Raw genomic sequence first — 19,279 nt, 5'->3', positions numbered from 1 at the left:
TAAATTATGAGATTTCTCTGTCTCTTTGCTAAGCCCAGGTGTGGAGTGATCTGCTAAATGCCAGGCTCTTCTTCTTCTTCCCAGGTCTCCACTTTGTGCAATAACGTATTGTTAGGGAAAATGGGCACCCGCACTCCAAAAACAAAACAGGTGCTTTCTGCACTTGTGTTAACACTATTCTGTATGAAGAGGAAGGCTCTTCAAGATGCAAACAGCAGATTCTCCAGAGCCCAGTTGCCTTCCGGGAACGTGTGATCACGCTTTGATAATGATCACATACACCTGTGTCACCTTTTCAATGAGAAAGACATTCCACAATAGAGGGACAACTTTATTTCTGCCTCTAGGTTAGAAAGAAGCAGCTGTTTCCCAGTCTGCAGCAAGCATAGTTCCCGAATGCTCAGTGGAAGGAAAGGAGAACTACGGGCATATAGGAAGTATTTGCCCATTTGGCCACTGGCATATGGCTTCAAATGCTGCCATGTCTTTAGATGTCCTGAAAAGCATGCAACATCAATGCTTCCACACTGTGTGATGCAAGGATGCATATATTACGGATTTAGAATGATAATGTCTTTGCTGAAGCTTTTCTTTCAGATCTTTTGAAACATGCAACCAACTAGATGTGTAAGGTTATATCCCAAAGAACCACAATTTCTTTCACAGTGACATGGATGCCCTAACTTCTTAGGCTTGGTCTAATAATAAGAATAAGAATAATAAGAATAATAATTTATTATTTATACCCTGCCCATTTATACCTGCTGGGTGGCCCCCAGCAAAATATTAAAATACAATACACATTACCTTATCTCCTAGGAAGATGGGGTTGTGGGATGCATTACTTTCCATGTGAGATTATTTCTCTGACTAGCCTCGTGTTCACTGATTGTACGAACCAAGTAACTATAATTAAAAGCAATTAAATGGTCCTGTGCATTGGGTAATGCATAGCAGAGACACAAATCCTCTTCAAAGAATTGACTGTTGATTGGTTGACATGTGCTGGCAACACTGTTTTAATGACCACAATGAAGAGATCTGAAATTGTACATTTTATTGTAATTTAATATTGAATGGATTCAAGAGTGGGTCATTACATTTTGTTGAGAATCTTCCCCTCTGGTAGCTATCTGAAATGGAGCAGTTTGGTCAATTCTTTGTGATGTGTTTCTGTACACCAGGACATCTGATAGGCCATAGGAAGGAAGATGGAGCTAGGTACCAATCACAACATGGGGGTAAACAAGGAAGCAGCCATATAATTCACGGATGGGAAATTTTGCTCTCCAAATATTATCGGACTACAGTTCCCATCATCCTTAATTACTGGCTATGCTGGCTGGAACTGATGGGAGTTGGGCATATGCAAATGGGAACCTTACATTCAAGCAGCTGATCACACGTAGATGTCCTTTGAAGACATCTATGCTCAACACGTAGATGCTAAGGTGAGACTGGCAGAGTCAGTAGGACCAGCAGGCACAGTCCTGCTCTGCCTCCATACATTTGCATTACATGTGGAGTATAATTTCGAAATATCAGTTCTCCCCTTTAAAATGGTACGTGTGATAAGTGGTTTGCGCATGTCTGTTTTGTGGCATTCAGAAAATACTGAGAAGTGGAACTCCACAAGTGTGTGCCTTCATAGTGAAACAGGCACATATGCTAATGTGACCACATAACATGCATCATATAGGCTTACAGTGACATCATAATCAGCCTTCAAATCCATGCCAAAGATCTAGAACTTGACTAGGAGGCCACTGTGTTAGTATCAGGAAGCAAGATAGCAGAAAGCCACTTCACCAAAGGTGATGAAGAGAGCATTGCTCCAGAACCCCTTTAGAAGTTAAAAAATGAAAAGAAAAAGAGATGGAGGTAACTTAAGGAATAGGCCCTTTTCAGTGCTGGGACCAGTGTTGTGAAATTCCCTCCACAATGAAGTTTACTGAATTTACAGTGCAATACAGATGTAAGTCTGATTGAATTCAGTGGGTCTCACTCCCTCGATAAGTGGGTATAGGATTACAGCTTTAGAAAGCTGGCAAATGCCTTTCTTCTTCAAAAAAACATTTGAGGAATGATTCTGGCTTTTTGTATGTGGATTGTATATACTATATTGTATTGCTGTAGTGTATATTGAATTTAGCTACTAACATGAGTTTGACCAAACTGTGGGAGGCAGTGGAATTCAGGAGTGCCTGGCGTGCTCTGGTCCATGCTGTCACGAAGAGTTGGACATGACTAAACGACTAAACAACAACAGCAGCAACAGCAGCGACATATTGAATTTAAGGGCCAATATGTATTGGGTAGGGCTCCCCCCCCCCATTGTGTTGTTTTATGGTTGTGAACTCAAAACAATAAAAAATAAAACAATACAATGTCAAAGGCAGGGGGGCTCATCTGGACATAGAATAGGATAACAATTTAATAAATGAAAAATGAATGATCCTGAAATCTCCAAGGAGACAGGCAGTGCACAGTATTGATCCACCAAGACTTTTGTTCCTAGGGGTTTCATCTATAGAATTGCTGGCTGGAAATATTCTTGGTTAAGCATTTAAGCATAATAGTTCTCATGTGGGAAAGATAGACATGAAAGCAGTAAGTAGGAAAACGCCTTTCTCTACTCTCCTGGAGTCTGCAGCATGGCTTCCAGCTGGGCTCTTGTGAGAGCAGAGCCTGAAAGAGACCATTAGGGTGCAAAAGCAATGAATGATGCTGGTCCTGCTCTAAAATCATCTTCCATTCACTTCTTTGGTAATGTTTGGGACAAAATATGCTATGAGTTTTCTGGAATCTCACTGGGGGAAAAGGCTACTCAACTAAAACAAGCTAAGGAAACAAGCTTCTTTTGCCCTGTGTAAGCAGTGAAAGGGCAGAGGCAACAGTGAGTATCTTCAGCAGCTAAAGAAGAAAGGAGCTTGAAAGACCGCAAATCTGGAGTGAGGCCAAATGCAGAGTGAGTTGTTTTGGGATGAAGAGGCAGCTCATGGAAGAGGGGAACTGGGCACTTGGGAGAGCTGCTAAAGCAACATTTGAGATGGGGGCCCACAAAGCGCTTTGTCATCATTTAGAGAGAAGTTAAAATACGGGGCGGATAAGGACGTATAAATTGGCAGCAGATTGTGGTTTATGGTAATGACAGTCCCAGAGGAGCATCTCTCTCTTGGTGACATTGAAGTAAATTGCATTGCTCAAGATGTATACTAAGGATGGATAATGAGATGTGTGCACAGGGTAGAAAAGATTGTGGGTTTTATGATGCTATTGAACTCCCGGAGATGAGTGTGTGTGTGTCTTTGAAAAAAACAAGTTGCAGAGGGGGAAGGGAGGAGGGTGCCAATGGTAACACAAAGCTCAAAAAAATGCATTGTTTTGCTGCAGCCCAAATATTTGTACTTAATACACTCCCTAATCAACTCTTTTTAAGTATGTGCTCAGCCTTTCACATGCACACCAAGGATTCCCCCCTCCCAAATTATCCCTTTCTGCTGCATCAGAGACCAACTCTGAAGCTGCCCTGAATTTAGATTCAGCTTATCCAACAACACAAGCCATTGTTTTCAGTAATGGGAGGAAGCATCCACAGCAGAAGGGATTTCTTAAGAGAATTAGACAAATTCATGGAAGATGAGGCTGTCAGTGGTTACTAGCGAAGATGCCTGTGTTCTGCCTCCACTCTTGGAGGCATACTGCCTCTGAACACTAGTTGTGGAGGACCCCAAGTGAGGGGAAGGTAGCTGTTCTCATGTCCTGCTTGTGAGCTTCTCATAGGCATCTGGATGGTCACTGTGGGAGTAGGATGCTGAACTAGAAGGGCCTTTGGTCAGCTCTTCCTGAGTGGGGAGGGGTGAAGAGCTTCCCACAAAGCCTTTTTGGATCAGGGCCAGTAATGAGGCAAGAAGATCATCAGGTCATAAGAAAACCCAGCTCACAACTTGGCTGGCCATGTCTCCCACTTTACAAAGGACACTTCTCGTCTTCAAAGAGTTCTCTGTTTGAAGGGCTATTCATTTCAAGTACACATTTAAAATAAAGATCCCTGAGAAGGGAGAATGGGGGGCCTTGGAGATGTCTTTCAAGAGCATCTCTAGAGCAGGCTGAGTAGGCTCTCAGATCACCAGGACACTGTCTTCCCCACAAAGGTGAGGTGCATTGTATTTCTGTTTAAACTACATAAACATTTTGTAAATTTGCACCTGTACCTATGAATTAACATATAGACATTTAAAAATGACTTAACTTGTTCTGCACATTTATCTGCAAAACGTTTCTCAGAATACGATTTTCTGCATTTTGAATTTGCATCCTATTTCACATATGTGGAAGACACATAGCTTATTGGTAGAGCATCTGTTTGCATGCAGAAGGTGCCAGGTGCAGTTCCTAGCATCTTTATTTAGGCCTGGCAAAGACTCCTGTCTGAAAGCCTAGGGAGCTGGTGGTGGTCAGGGCAGAGGGAGCAAAGGTCTTATGAAATATAAGGCAGCTTCCTGTGTTATCCCATCCTAGCATAAGTATTCTTCCCCAGTTTGCATTCAAATCCTTGTATTTCTTAGCACTCTTTGCAAAGTGTTGACCAGCTTGCTATTTAAGGAGGCTCCCAATGTTCCCTTCATCTGAATTTCAGTCCCACATCCTGGGATTCAAAATTACTTGGTCTTTTGGAAGTTTATGAGGTAGAGCAAATGCACAGAATAATAGGAGAATGGCAGAAATGACATGCTCATCCTTTCTTATTCCTTATTGCTGTTCCCCTTCAAAATACTAAGTGGCTTGCTCTTGCACATGGCGTTGAGCTGTTGCTCAACATGCTCAGCAATGCTCATGACATGCTCTTTGTCATGCTGACAGTACACTCTCTGTCCTCACTGCTTTCATCTCTATCCATCATATATGCACAGGCATGGCATGTCTCCAGTTCTGCATCCTGTGAAGATCAGGGACATTGCATTTGCATCTTCCCACAATGCCTTAAGGTTAGCACTCTCTACCCCCAGTGACAAAATGTTTGTGCCTGGAAATCACAAAAGAGAATATGCTAGGGATTGGGGAGATTTGATTCAGTTCACATTTGAAGGTGAACCCACCTAATTTGCACTTTTTGAAACAATATGTGAACCAAAACACAGCCATATCTCTGAAATTCACACTTCTTCCAATTTTGCAATGCAGTTCTCTAGCCAAGCAATGTGTACACTAGGAGAAAGTGTGCATAAAAATGCATAGACTAGTGGCAATTATGTGCAAAAATGCCTTACATTTGGGGGAAATTGCTTTGCAAAAATGCATATATTAAGTAAGCTTGCTCATAAAAAATGTGTGCATTAGGAGAAACACAGATATATTTTCATAAAGACTTTAAAAGAAAAAAAGCAATCAGATGTCATAGTATGGAGACATGAACTTAAGAGTGGGAAAATGAGAAACTGCAAGAAACCAAAACTGATAGATTTCCCCATCACTGGAACAAGCTGCTTGTTGTTTTTATATGCCATTCCTAACAGGTATAAGCTGCTGGTGTCAAACCAAAAGGCTCTGAATTCTCCTTCTTCTGTTCAAAGTGTGCAAATTATTGTGACCTTTATATGTACTTGTGTGGGGGGGTGCTTGTTGTGGCTTGTGCCGTCATGCTCATATTGCAAGACCACCCAGGGGGAATAGTGTGTGTGCGTCTGTCGCTGAGGTTACTTCCTTTTCTTCTATCCGACCTCCTGCACCCGGATTCTGAATGCAGAGAAATTCTTCACCTCCAAGTGTGTGTCATCTTAAAGCTGACTTTCTCTAAGCATAGCCAGGCAGCCGTTGCCAAGGCCGGCTGGCGTAAATTCTCTCCGTTTGACAGCTGATGAAGGGGTGGAGGATTTATAACTTATTTGAGTTCCCATACATCACCCTTTGTGTCGCTTGCTTATGATGGCCTTGCCAAAAGATAAAGAAGTGCAGGACTCTCAGTATGGGCCTTGGTGACAGGCCAGGGACAAATGTCTCTGTTGGGTAAATTGATTTGAATAGCTCTAGTGAAATATCAGGCGAGGCTGAAAATATGATTGGGTTTAATGATCCTGCTTGCATTGTATCCCACTAGAATTCCAAATGGCAGACAAGTTAATTAAAGTCACGTATAGCATTGGGAATGGAAGGAGGACATAATAGGTAGATATAGATATGTATTGCTGGAGCATCTATCTATTAACTGTATCTGTCTCTCTATCTAAAAGTTATCCCCCCCCCCCCCCGCTATTTCCAATATAGTGACTTTCCTAGGAGGCCAATAAATATCATCTGTAATTTATAGGGTGTTTATCCAGGTAAATCTGTTCAGAATATTTTTCCCTAACCCCTAGAGTCTAACAAGCAAAAACCTCGAGGCATAAAAATGCAGAATGAAAAGATGGAGTGCAGACAAACTGTTTATTCTCCTCGGTGAAATTTAGTGCACATAAAACTTAATATGGTGTTAAGAATTGAACATTCATTTTCTGTGAGCAAAGGAGGTTTGCGGCCATATAAGTTGGGAATCGGAAAGGGAAGGTAAAGTAGTAGTTGTTGTTGTTGGTGTGTGCGTTTATCTATCTATATATTGCATACATGAATGAAAATATGTAAATAATAAAGCAGATATATCTTCACGTATGTCCTTTGCACCTCTCTTTGGGCATGACCTCAATGCTGCACTTATGTGCAAAGTAGTTTTTGTTGTTCATGTTTAAAAGAATTATGGGGGGAAAGTGTGTTTGAGTTTATCTCATGTTGTACATCTCTGCAGCATCTGTTGAATGTTATGAACTCAGACCTTCCTTGTTCAGCAAAATGTCACGAGAGCATCAAGAGATCTGGTAGGGTGGAAGAATAAAGTGGGTCAAGAGAAGCAGTGATTTCTCAGTGCTACAATGCCTCACGAGTGTCAAATGAACATCCAAACCCACTTTGGTCAACAGATGGGGCTCCACTGTGTGCCAGAATTATCCAAAGTGAAATTGAGTGGCAGAAGGCACACAACATTCTTGGTGGTGATGACCTCCTTGTGGAATGCTCAGCCATCAGAAGTATGATGGACATGTTCAGTGCTAGCATTAAAGAGGTCATTGAAGACCTTATTATTCATGTAGGCATTTGGGGAGATGTGGAAGGAAAATTACCCCATTCTTACTTAATGCTTTAGTAGCATCTGTGTGATGGTTTTTACACTGCTTATTTTTTCATTGATGTTGTATTGATGAGATTATATTGTTTATTGTTGTTAACTATCAAAGACACATGGTGAAAACAGAAATTTAGATTTAGAAAAAGATAAATGAATGGGACAGAATTGTTAAAGATATGAAAGAAAGTCAGAAGATAAATTTATATGAATATATATATATATATATATGCTTTCGTAGATTTTCACGGGTACAGGAATGCAGGTTTTGGTGTCCTCGGGTGTCTTCCCGTGTAAAAGTTGGGGTGTCTAGGCGACGTTTCGACGAGGTCTCACTCGTCATCTTCAGGCTGGTGCTTTCGGCTTCTTAACAAGAAGCCGAAAGCACCAGCCTGAAGATGACGAGTGAGACCTCGTCGAAACGTCGCCTAGACACCCCAACTTTTACACGGGAAGACACCCGAGGACACCAAAACCTGCATATATATATATATATATATATATATGGTGAACACATGCTAGTTGTGAGTAAGGTCAAAAGGAAATTGTATGGGGGCTACACTCCTGTTATTTTTTATATTTTGCTGTAAGCTGCCCACAATGGCTGGGGAAACCCAGCCAGATGGATGGGGTATAATTATTATTATTCCTATTTACCTTGGAATAAGCCACATTGAATCAAATGGGACTTACATGGGTAAACATATGTCACTTAAATAGTAAGATTGTGTGTTCAAAAAAAGAGAGGGGGGAAAAGACCTGCATCATTCATGTTGTGACACGAAGATCAAATCACATGATTTGTTAATATCTAGTAGCCATGTAAATATATAATGGGCGATATCCTGTGATGTCTGCCTATTTGCACAAAAAAAGCCACTTCAGCATGATTTCACCTTCCTCCTCTTCCACCTCCAGTGCCATCCAACCCCCAGGTTTTTTTTGGGAGGGCCCCCAATCCTCTGGAAAAGATTGGAGGTGGGCCCAGGCTCCAGGGGAAGCAGACAAAGGAGAAGCCGTGTTACGCAAGCAGACACCCTATTGAACTTCATTGAATCTCACCCAAGAACTTTCTGGAAATGTAGTGATAGAATTATCAAAGAGAAAATAGGAGAAATTGTACTCTTAAAACCAATGTTTTTGTTGTTGGGACTGTTTGAGCAATAAATTGGTGTTTGATAAACAACCTGCTTATCAATGCTCAGAGATATTGATTGTAAAATATAGGAAGAAACCAAGCTTGCCAGCAATGGATAAATGGCTTCAAAGTACCTGGAAAATTCTGATAATAGTAAAAATTACCCACTCTAAAGTGTGGGACAACAAGCAGTTCACAATTGTGTCTATTTAGGACAACAGGAGGCCTTTTGTGTTATACTGCAACAGAATTAAACATACAAAGGAGAGTATGTCAGAAAATATTTAATATATTGTATATTAATTGTTTCTGATGTGATCTCTCCCCACACCTGCACAAATTAATTCTAAGATTCCTCACAACTTTTAAGAAGCCTCTTACATAATGTCTTGAATATAAGAATTTCACATGTGAAAAGGTTTTGCCAAATGCTTATCTATTTTTTGTGAATTCCCAAGGAAAAGGTTTACATATGGCTGAGGGTGGGCATTTAAATTACTGATTTTTTTTTTTAATAGTTCTGGTTAAGCAGCTCACTACACACTTCCTCCAGCTAGGTGCAAAGTAATGAAATAGACGGTGGCAGCACAACAACTGTTTTGTAGCCTCACATCCTGTCCTACATTATGGCAGTATTTTATTAGAAGGAGCCTATAAAGATGATTTCAGAGCCCAAGCCAGTAGCCAGTTGAAACTGTGAGTGTTGGGGGAGTATCAGGGGAGACAATATACTGCCTTCAAAATATTGCAGACTACAACTATCATCCCTGATTATTGGCCATGCATTCTGGGGCAAGTGGGAGTGTAGTCAACATCCCCTGGAAGGTAACACAATGGCTATATGTGATTTACACACACAAGCACATGCTGGACATTAGTGGAAGATAGGCTGGAATAAATGTCAGTGATCTCTTTGTGAGGCTGTGAAATACCTCCAAATGGGAAGTCAGACAAAGGCAACATTCATTGTTTGAGCTCAGTTGCTTATGAACAAATGCCCCCAATTAAGTGAGAAATGGAGACACTGGCTTTTTGAATCATTAAGACCTAGAAATATACTTGTAGGGCTGAGATCACAGTCATGATTCCAGATAAGAGATCAAGCCATGCAGAGTGCAGGGAAGGGAGGAGATAAGCATGATGAAGCAGTAGACATAAACCCAGGAAATATAATTTTTAAAGAAATTACCAGTGGGTTGACTAATAAAAGGAGAAGGGGAAAGGTTGCTGGAGAGAACAAGAAGCAAGGTGAGAATCAGTGCGGGAATGAATGTTTACAGGGCTGGCAGGACTCTAGTAAAAGGGAAACCGGAGCAGGGCTTGAAAGGTTAATGCAAGCACTCCGGCCCTAAGCTGTAAAACCATCTGCTGGTTTATAGAGCAAAGGCAACCTGGAAACAAATAGCCTGGCCTTCCAAGCCTTAGGTGATAATCATTTGTGCAATGAAGAAGTGCTGAATGTTAAAAAGAGCTTGGAAGCTGCCCCCAAACACAGCCAGAGATGGGGCTGGCATCAAGCTGCAGCATGTAGGAAGCAGAATGCCTCCCAGGAAGCTGAGGGTACAGCTTTGCACCATTTTAATATGTGTCTTTTCCCCAAGGCAAGAGTGGCAGCGAGTTCAGTCAACAGAAGGCCACCTTTGGAGCTGCAAAGCCAACTCGACTTCTGGAGCAGCCAGAGATGGGGGAATAACAGCACTGAGTGGTGAGGTGGGAGAACAGTGGTCCCCTCACCAAGCAAAAGTTTTAAAAGGACAGTAGGACCTCTGGCAGGGTAGGATGAGGGGGAGAGGCAGCAAGATAGCATGGGGCACCCAGGACATCCCCTTTCCCTGGGCCCCTTCAAACATGGCAACCTACTTGCTTCTGTGAATCCCCGGGAAATGCCATCATCTCTGGTTCCTCCCATTTATTGCACAAAATATTCTGTGTAATGAATTTCTAAAGTTTGTTTGCAGCCTGTGAGAAGACGGATGTAAGGAGCACAGCAAAAGAAATTTCTCTCGACTTGCAGCACTAATAGGTAACATGACACTTTGGTGCAATGTCACGCTTTGAGACACATTGTCAATCAATCATGCTTTATTGCTCCAACTTTCCTTAATGCAGGCCCATAAAATCAAAATCAAAACACAGCCACAGCTACACATACACAATAAAACTACAATACAGGAAACGCAGCAGAAAGCCAAACTTGCTGGCATAGCAAATGTTATGTTAATGCACCATGGCCAATTATAAGTGTTTAAAGGCACTGCTTGCAACTGTGTTTCTTTTCTTAAGAAATTTGGGGGACACTCCATTGAGAAGTTCTCTGATACAAGGCCCATGGGAATTGATGGAGGTTACAGAAATCAAGCTAGTAGGTACCTTTTAAATAGCAAATAGATGTATGGCACAATTGGTTTGGGTGATATGCTTTTATAAGGAAAGATTTGGGCTGAGTCCTATCTGACTCACTAACCCCAGTCTTGGGAATAAAGGAGATAAAAGTTGTGAAAACTCATGTATCATTGTGATTACCGTCATCACCATCATTTGTTAAATTCTTCATTTTACTTTGGAAATTGGCCTTCAGTAGAACACTTTTGTGATTCATTTTACAATTAGCAGTCTACATTTTTGGGCTTACTCACAGGCAATTAGTTGCTGACATTTGTCCTTCTGTGTGACAAAAGTGAGCCTTGACTACAGCAAGACGCAACACGGCCCGTCTGAATTCCATTGACTGGAATGGAAATTTTGTGGCCAAGTTAGATTCAGTTGCTGCTAACTTTTGATGGCTCATAGAGAGCGCCATTGTTATGCATAGCAATGTATAGGACAAAGTCCTATTAAGTTGCAAGTGTGTGTGCATCAGCCCCAGAGACTTGAGTAAGATTTAAACATTTGTTACCAGTATGTATAGGACTGTAATTTAGGGATGCAAATCTTGCTAGTGAAAACCTTTTACAAAAATGTGTAGGATCTAGAGTCTCCATAAACAGAACTCTCCTTGTGGGATGCTCCCAAAGAGAAAAAGTGGATAATTAGTTTAAGTAGGTTGGAGGACCCACCGTGGTAGATTTTGAAGATGCTCAGGGAGAGAAGATGAAGGGGAAACACTGCTGCATGAGCAGAATGTCATCCAGCCCTCTGGACCCCCAGGTTTTAAAACATTTATTGCAAGTTCCCCAGCTTTCCCTATTTCCCTCCTTACAGCAGCACTATAGCTTTATCTGGTGCATAAAGACTGCAATCCTATAACTACTTAACTAGAAATAAGCCCCACTGAACTCCTGCCATGCCTGCACCATAAATTTGATTATTTCACAGTGTCACAAAAGTTGTTTCACCCTACCAAATGTAACACCTTTTCAGTGTCACACTCCAAACAAAGAAAATATATGAATGTGCTGCTCTTGTAGTTGTTTAGCAGAGCAGAAGGTTATATAAAATGTAGCCCAGAATGGATTTTACTATTTTTTAAAAAGAAACCTATGCAAAAAGAAGGGGGGAAATTTATATATAACTAAAGGGTTGTAGCTCAGTGGTAGGGCATCTGCTTTGCATGCAGCAAGTCTCAGACCCAGGAATCTCCAGGTCCAGCAGGCAATGTCTCCTGCCTGAAACCCTGGGAAGCCATTACAATACTGTGATGGACCAATTGTCTGGCTTGGTAAGAGCAGCTTCCTGTGACCCTATATGACTTAATGTGTGCATTCATTTGGTTCATTGTGTATGGAATCAATGGTACCCGAGTGTTTTTCCCCCTTTTCAAAGTCTTGTATCATTGTTTACCAAACTGTAGACAAATATATTCAGTCAATTTGGCCATTAGAGCTAAGCTCCTGCAAGGTCCGTCTTTTAATTGAAACAAATAAAAAAGATGAAATGGTTTCTGAGTTCAGAATGGACTAAGCAGCTATTTGGAATGAGCTATGGCGTGTATTAGTAAGCCTTTGTAATAAAGCTGAATTGTAGACTGATAAGTGGATCTTGCTTCCCAGCACATTGCAGCTACTTTTATGGTACTGTCAATGTGCATTTCAGAATGTTCAAGTAATAGGTGGCTTTCTGCTTATTTGTTTTATTAAATTGTGACTCTCTTATGCCCTCCTGCCCAAAAGAGGTCTCCAGGACAGCTTACTGCCAAGTATCATCAAACAATGTGAAACAATAATCAAAGAACAAAATGCACAGCAATGACACAAAGGACTAAAATTGCAGCAGGAAAAGTTATGGCGCACACACCAGGAACAGTGAGCGATGCCATAAAACCTGCATTCAAATGATATACCCCAAGAGGTGGATGGCTAGATCACTTGGAGTAGTGAGAGCCGCAATTTGGGTGCTGCTATTAACAAGAAGGCTTGACTCTCTATGCCTCTCTCTCCAAACCTCACAGGGTAGAGGACATGTAACAGGCCTGTTCTTGATTAGTTCACAAGGGCCTGTTCACAGGGGAGGAGACAGTTCTTGAGATACCCATTCCATTCTCTGTTCAGAGAAACTAAGCTTACTTCCACATGACCTGCTTATAGAGCTTTCGTCCTGAATAATGTTTGCAGAGAGGTTAGATGGCATCTATTAATTGGAAATGGATTCTTATTTGTTTGTGGGGAGGTGAGATGGTGCTGCATCAAGCGTCACTGGACTGCTGCCTGAAAATTCAGAGACAGAGCCCCTGCTGGCTTGAAGCCAGATATACTAAAATAGATGGCCAATGGTCAGACTCAGTAGCCCCATGAGGACGTTTGATCTGTGGTGCAATATATGAAAGCAGTGGTGTGGTTAGAATCATGCAGGAGACATGCCATTTTGCTGTCTGAGGTGAAAGACAAAACGGTGCCCTCCCTATTCCATATACAGATGTGGACTGGACTGACAATATCCCTTCAACATTGGCAATGGGGTGTATACTTGAGGAAGCAGGCTAGTTTAGGAAGTGAATGAAAGGTGGTGTGGCATACATAGCTGTGTCTTCCAGAGATGAATGGTGAGGAGGTTCAGGAAGAATTGGCAGGGTCTGCTGCCAGTGTCCCCTTCAGCTTTTCCCCGCTGAGGTGCTTGCCTCATTCTGCCTAATGATAGAACTGTCCATGGAGATGGGGGGAGCAGCTAGAACCTTATTGGCACAAAGGTGGAGAACAAATGTACCCACTAAGGAAGAATGGCAAGGTAAAATGTTTGAATATGCTGAACTGGCTGGTCTGATGAACAGGATAAGAGAAAACGAAGATAAGGAATATGAGGAGGAATGGACAATGTTTATTGAATATTTTAAGAACCAGTTTAAACAAACACTTAGTTTAGCAGGTCTTGAGTAGATGCAGCAGAGTTGAAATAGATAGAGTATTTAATAGATAACAAATTGGATGATTAAAAACATTACGTATAGTAGAAGAAAAGCAAAGTAACCAGGAAAAATGTGGAAGGGGAGTCATATGTATATGCATACATGCTGTATTTGGTACAAAGCTGTAAGTGGTACAGGGGGAGGGGAGGGGGTTAAATATGCTCTCTGTTCCTGTTTTTGAAAATGCAAGTAATTTTTTTAAAAAAGAAGAACTGTGACATGGGTAAGGACAGTGGACCCCTATTCCTTCCTCACATCTTATCCCTGGTTGACAGTCTGCACAGAGCTTGTATAAGCCTCAAATGCTTATGACCTTACCATCTAAAGTGAAATGTCTGCATTTCTGTGGTGAGTAAATAAATGGACAGCCATTAAATATTTGTTGCATTTCCCACCGTAGCTCAGCAGGTAATAAACAGTTCCCATTACACTTTCAGATCCATTAATGGAAACTCTTTGAAAAAAAAAGGTGAGCCGTGTACTATTATGAACTTATTATCTTACTACTGCAAATCTTCTTGGTTAAGTGGAAGTATTTCCAAGTCACTTGGACACACAGAAGTACCAATGCTGAGCTGGGAATAAATAATGCAGCAATGTATTTTTGTTAACTCCTGGTTAATTACTGCAGCAAAATAACCTGTCAGGTCGAAACTTCTGCATCTCTCTTTCTCGCTCTCTCTTTTGGTTTGTTTTTGGCTGTTGCACAAGCCTCCATTAGGGCTGCTGAAATGGTAACTGGAAATAAATATACCATTTATCATAAAAGCTAATTAGGGATTCGTTTTAAGGATGGGACTCTGCTAAATCAAAAGACCAGCAGAAAATGAAATGGGTTGTTAACAAATATTGTTTAATGCATATACTATAGCCATAATCAGGTTTGTCTTGCTTAGAGTGCATTCTTACATGAGATGAAGTCTCTCTGAACTCAGTGGAACCTACTTTTGAGTAGACATGTCTGGGGTTGCACAGTTCGTTTCCTTCCTGCAGACCTGATGTCTATTGCAGCTTTGCCTTACACCTCTCCTTACTGCAACCTTTGAAGGACTGTCTTGCTACTGTTAGCCACATCATTTGGGAAACTGCATGGCCTGGCATGTATTGCAAAGATCCTTCCTTCCTTGGCAATTGACAATTTCTGCACAGGACCTGATGATAGGTCTTTCCTGATGTCTGCAATCCCTAATCAGTCATACAATACAGAAGTTGGCAAGCCAGTAGACAGTCCAGTAGCTGTTTGCCAATGAACTTGTGGTTTTCCTGACTGAGATACTTCATAAGCACCTGGAGCTTTTATCTGCTAATACATTATTTCATAAAGCAATATGGATCAGCCTTTCCTTCCTTTTAATAGGAGTGCCTTCACACAGACATACCCTATTTACTTACTTAACTTATCACTTTTATATCCCAGCCTTCCTCCAAGGATCTCCAAGCAGGATACATGACTCTCACAGCAACCCCATGAGGTTGTTAGCCTAAGAGGCAGTGTCTTGGGAAGAGCTGCAAAGCACATGGTTTGCATCCAGAAGGTCCACGGTTCAATCCCTAACATTACTAACTCGGGCTGGGGAAGGAGAGTTTGGATTTGGTATCCCGCTTTATCACTACCTGAAGGAGTCTCAAAGTGGCTAACAATCTCCTTTCCCTTCCTCCCCCACAACAAACACTCTGTGAGGTGAGTGTGGCTGAGAGACTTCAGAGAAGTGTGACTGGCCCAAGGTCACCCAGCAGCTGCGTGTGGAGGAGTGGAGACATGAACCCAGTTCACCAGATTATGAGTCTACCGCTCTTAACCACTACACCACACTGGCTCCCTTATCCAAAATACTGAAGAGCCACTGCCAGTTGGTGTAGGCAATACTAGCCTACAGTGGGTGGAAGAATATTTAACTCAGATAAGGATGGGAGAGAAATTAAGTCCTTTGTGAATTTTCGGATGTGGTACTCGAGTTTTAAAAATGTGTACATTAGGGGAAAGTGGGCAAAGAAATGCAAATATTAGTGCAAATAACATTCTGTTGCTTACAAAAATGTGTGCATCGGACAAAGTTGCATTAAGTGTAATTATTAAGAGAAATGTGCACTGAAATGCTGACACATTTTGGGGAGGGAGAGAGAGGGGGGGATGAATAGAACTAACAGGTTTTCTTTTTCATGATAGGGTCCTCTTGTAACTTTAACAACTATCTGATAGGCAGAAAGTTGGTGGATCATGCTTTTTCTGGCATGGAAATGAGTCATTGGAAAAGTGTCTCCCACTATATTTCTGTGTACTTGGCAACTGTTTTAGGCAGTGGAAACCTACCAAAAGGAAAGCTGGAAATCCTTGCTGGTAGTCGAAATATGGTAGTTGGCTACCTACCTGAATCTTGCTGGTAGTGTCAGCATGCCAGTCTAAATATAACACCCATTAACATTTTATGCTGTGAACCACCCAGAGGCCAGTATACTACTACTACTACTACTACTACTACTACTACTACTACTAATTGTCCCCTTTGCCCTCCTAAATCCCAGATAATGAATAGTTGGAGGTTGTTACTCAAATGGCATTCTGTACCTGCTCAAAAGCATTCCACACTTTTGAACAGTGGCAGTGGCAAAACATTCTAGGGCTAAGCCCTGGGACCAAATAAACCCCACTAGCAACCCCAAAATAGCCGTTTAACAGCATATTGCATGGCAATGCGCCTTATTTTAGGCAAAGAGAATTGTAACCATTCAATGTGACAGAAGAATGAGCATCCATATTTAGGCTCAGATCACTGATATTCGTTTGACAAGCAGACCTTATTGACTCCATATGGGAGCAGTCTGCTTTCTATCAAGATATATTAGCAATATCAAGATCATGCATGTGGCATTTATGTGTACATGCTCTGTCCTATGTCTGATCGCTACTTCTGCTTTGTTGTCTCTAGGCACTGTATGATGGTAATCTGTCTAGATTTGAATCAGGAAATACTGATGAGATGGGCAGAGAAGCTGAAATTCAACTGCTAGTTTTGTTTTGCTTTTGAATTACTCTCCAGTCTGCTAACCTCTCTGAAAACACTCCACGATCTGTGGCTTCAGTATAGAAAAGTCATTAGTATAACCACAGCCCTGGGCCATTAGGTCACATAAACACAGTGAAGGTGAAACAAATAAAATACTAAGGAAGTTCAGTGAGAGAGATATCTTTTGGTCTGTGCTGCAGAGTCTCAAGTGACTACACCACACTGGACGTTCTGACAACACTCAGGAGGATGAACATGACCCAGTGCCTCCGACAGGCAAAGCTGCAGCTTCTCAGCAGCTATTATCAGAAGCAGGTAGGGGTGGAGCTGGAAAAGTGCCTCTACGGTTATTGGAAAACTATGGTTGCACCAAACGGTGCTATGGCATGCTCTGTGTGACCCATGGCACACATACTTCAGGGAATGCCCTGGGTTACATTGTATGGAGGCACTTTGGAATAAGAGAAGAGGCCCCAAGAAAGCAAAGTGGAAGATCAGCATAGAAAGATGCATGGAAAGACAAGTAAGTCCCTGAGGGATAGCTCAGTCGCTAGAGAATGAGACTGTTAATCTCAGGGTTGTGGGTTTGAGCCACACATTGAGTGAAAGATCCTTGTCTTTCTGGGCATTGGATTAGATGATCCTCCTGGTTCCTTCCAACTCTGCAATTCTATGATTCTATGAACTGATGTACCAATAAGGTGGTAACTATGGGAATGTAGCTATAAAAATGGGCTATAGCTAAATGGATAGCCAAGTGCCACTGCCAGCTTTTCTTTCCAGCTGCTTTGGCCTCATGTTTCTTTCCCATCAGGAAAAACTGTCACAGTTTATTGCATCAATGTGGCAGAGCAGGTTTATGAATGAACACATGTACATAGGCAGGAACTAGACTGACCCAACTGTCCCTATTCCAACCCCACAACCAACAAGGCAGGGCATCATTTTGGAGAGAGATTGCTACTAATTCTACATTATGTTCTTAAGAGTGAAGTTGTGACCACCAGAGAAGCTTGGGTGCAGAGACAATGTTATATCTTTTCCTAGTGTCTGATTCCAAGAGAAGTTTGCCTATGATAGGTTATTCTTCTTCAGAAAATGGATGTCAGGATTAAAAACCAAAGTCCGCTCAGAAGCAAGAAAATTAAAAGGAATCTTTCCCATTATGACTTTCAACCAGGAATTATTTTGGAATTACCCATAGCTCATGTAATTCAGCTAATATCAGTCATGCTTCAGCAATCAAAGCAGAACCCTTGATTTTTAAGAGTAAAGCATCTTCTGCAACCTGGTGCTCTCCAGATGTTTTTGACCGCAACTGCCATCACCCCCAACCATTAGTCATGCTGATTAGGGCTGATGGGAGTTGAGTCCGACAACATCTAGCAGCCCAATGAGGGAAGCTGGTGCAGAGTTTTCTTTTTCTCAATATTTGTGTATCAGACCACTTCTTTAGCAAAGCCTTTTAGATTCAGATCTTGGAAAAAGAAAGATTTCTCTTTCTCTTAAACCCCCACCCCACCCCCAACTTAAATATATCTACAGTGTTGCACAGCTTGTGGGATATGCTCCTTGGATAATGTGTCAGCTTCATCCTAGGGAGAGACTGATGACATGCCTATATCTTAAGTAGGATTCTTGACGTGTGCTTTGCAGTGGCTGCTACTTCGAGGTGATTGAAGAAATGCAGTGCTGGGCTAGAGTGATCTCCTGGTGGGCAAGGGATTTTAGAGTCAAAGATAACCTGTAAAGAAGCAATAGAATATGACAGAACATCTTGTTTGCTTTCTCTCCTTCTGTGCTACAAGGAATCTCTGGGTTATATCCAATGTAGCTCCAATTGAAAGTCACTTAGCAGCATGCTTGTTCAACTGGTGAAATATTTTGCACCAGGAGTACATTGTTGCATTAGACACTACCTAAGCAGGTTGCTGCTGAAGCAATAGATTGCACATTGTGTTGTGCAGCAAGTTTCTGCTAGCACAACCATTGCGTTAGATTCTTCTGTTGCACAACGTTCACCCATCCGCTGCTTGCATTATTATTACTATTATTATTATTACTATTTTATTGCCTAATAGAAACAGTCTCTAGCTGACTAATGGAGAGAATCAAAATAGAAAATTAAAAGCTTCGTTATCGCCAATAAACTAAAAGAAAAGCAACATCACAAATCACATCAACAACAGCAATAGCACTTCAGTCTATGGGCCATGATGACACAGCAGAACCTTTCAAACACCTGGGAAAAGAAGAAGGTCTTAACTTGGTTCTGGAAGGTTTTTACAGTTCATGTAAGGCAGGCCTCACTGGGGATGTGGTTCTACCTTCCAGACTTCTTTAGGGACTTATGGAAAACGGCTGCAGGTGAGGAATATAACATCATGTCAGGAGAGGTGACCCCTCCAGTATTTGAGCCCTGAGCCATATAGAGCTTTGTAGGTTAAAACCAACACTTGGAATTGTATGAGAGGAGGAGAATGTGTGAAATGCTTTCTGCTATACATAGTCTTAAGAAATACCTGCTCAGTTTTCATGACCCTTTGAAAACATTTGGTTTCTGGCGATATTCCCAAAGTAGTAAGAATCTATGAAATATCTGTTTTTACATAGAATTGGGAGAGAAAAACAAAGTGGCAGGGAGC

General features: G+C 41.6%; 1 protein-coding gene and 1 long non-coding RNA gene across 28 annotated transcripts in view; both read left to right on the top strand.

Annotated features, from left to right (window-relative positions):
• The window catches only part of NRXN3 (neurexin 3), a 1,202,656-nt gene that overhangs the window by 576,199 nt on the left and 607,178 nt on the right, over window positions 1-19,279 (top strand). The gene's annotated exons all lie outside the window — the stretch shown is intronic.
• LOC310844784 overlaps window positions 1,056-19,279 on the top strand; it is a 90,269-nt gene continuing 72,045 nt past the window's right edge. Inside the window, exon 1 of the long non-coding RNA XR_014564320.1 lies at window positions 1,056-1,975. This is a non-coding gene — a long non-coding RNA (uncharacterized lncRNA). The remainder of the gene's footprint in view (window positions 1,976-19,279) is intronic.

The sequence above is a fragment of the Podarcis gaigeae genome, assembly GCF_964106915.1.
Source record: "Podarcis gaigeae genome assembly, chromosome: 1".
NCBI classification, from domain to species: Eukaryota; Metazoa; Chordata; class Lepidosauria; order Squamata; family Lacertidae; genus Podarcis; species Podarcis gaigeae.
The sequence above is the reverse complement of the archived record's forward strand: the minus strand, read 5'-3'. Positions and strand labels throughout refer to the sequence as shown.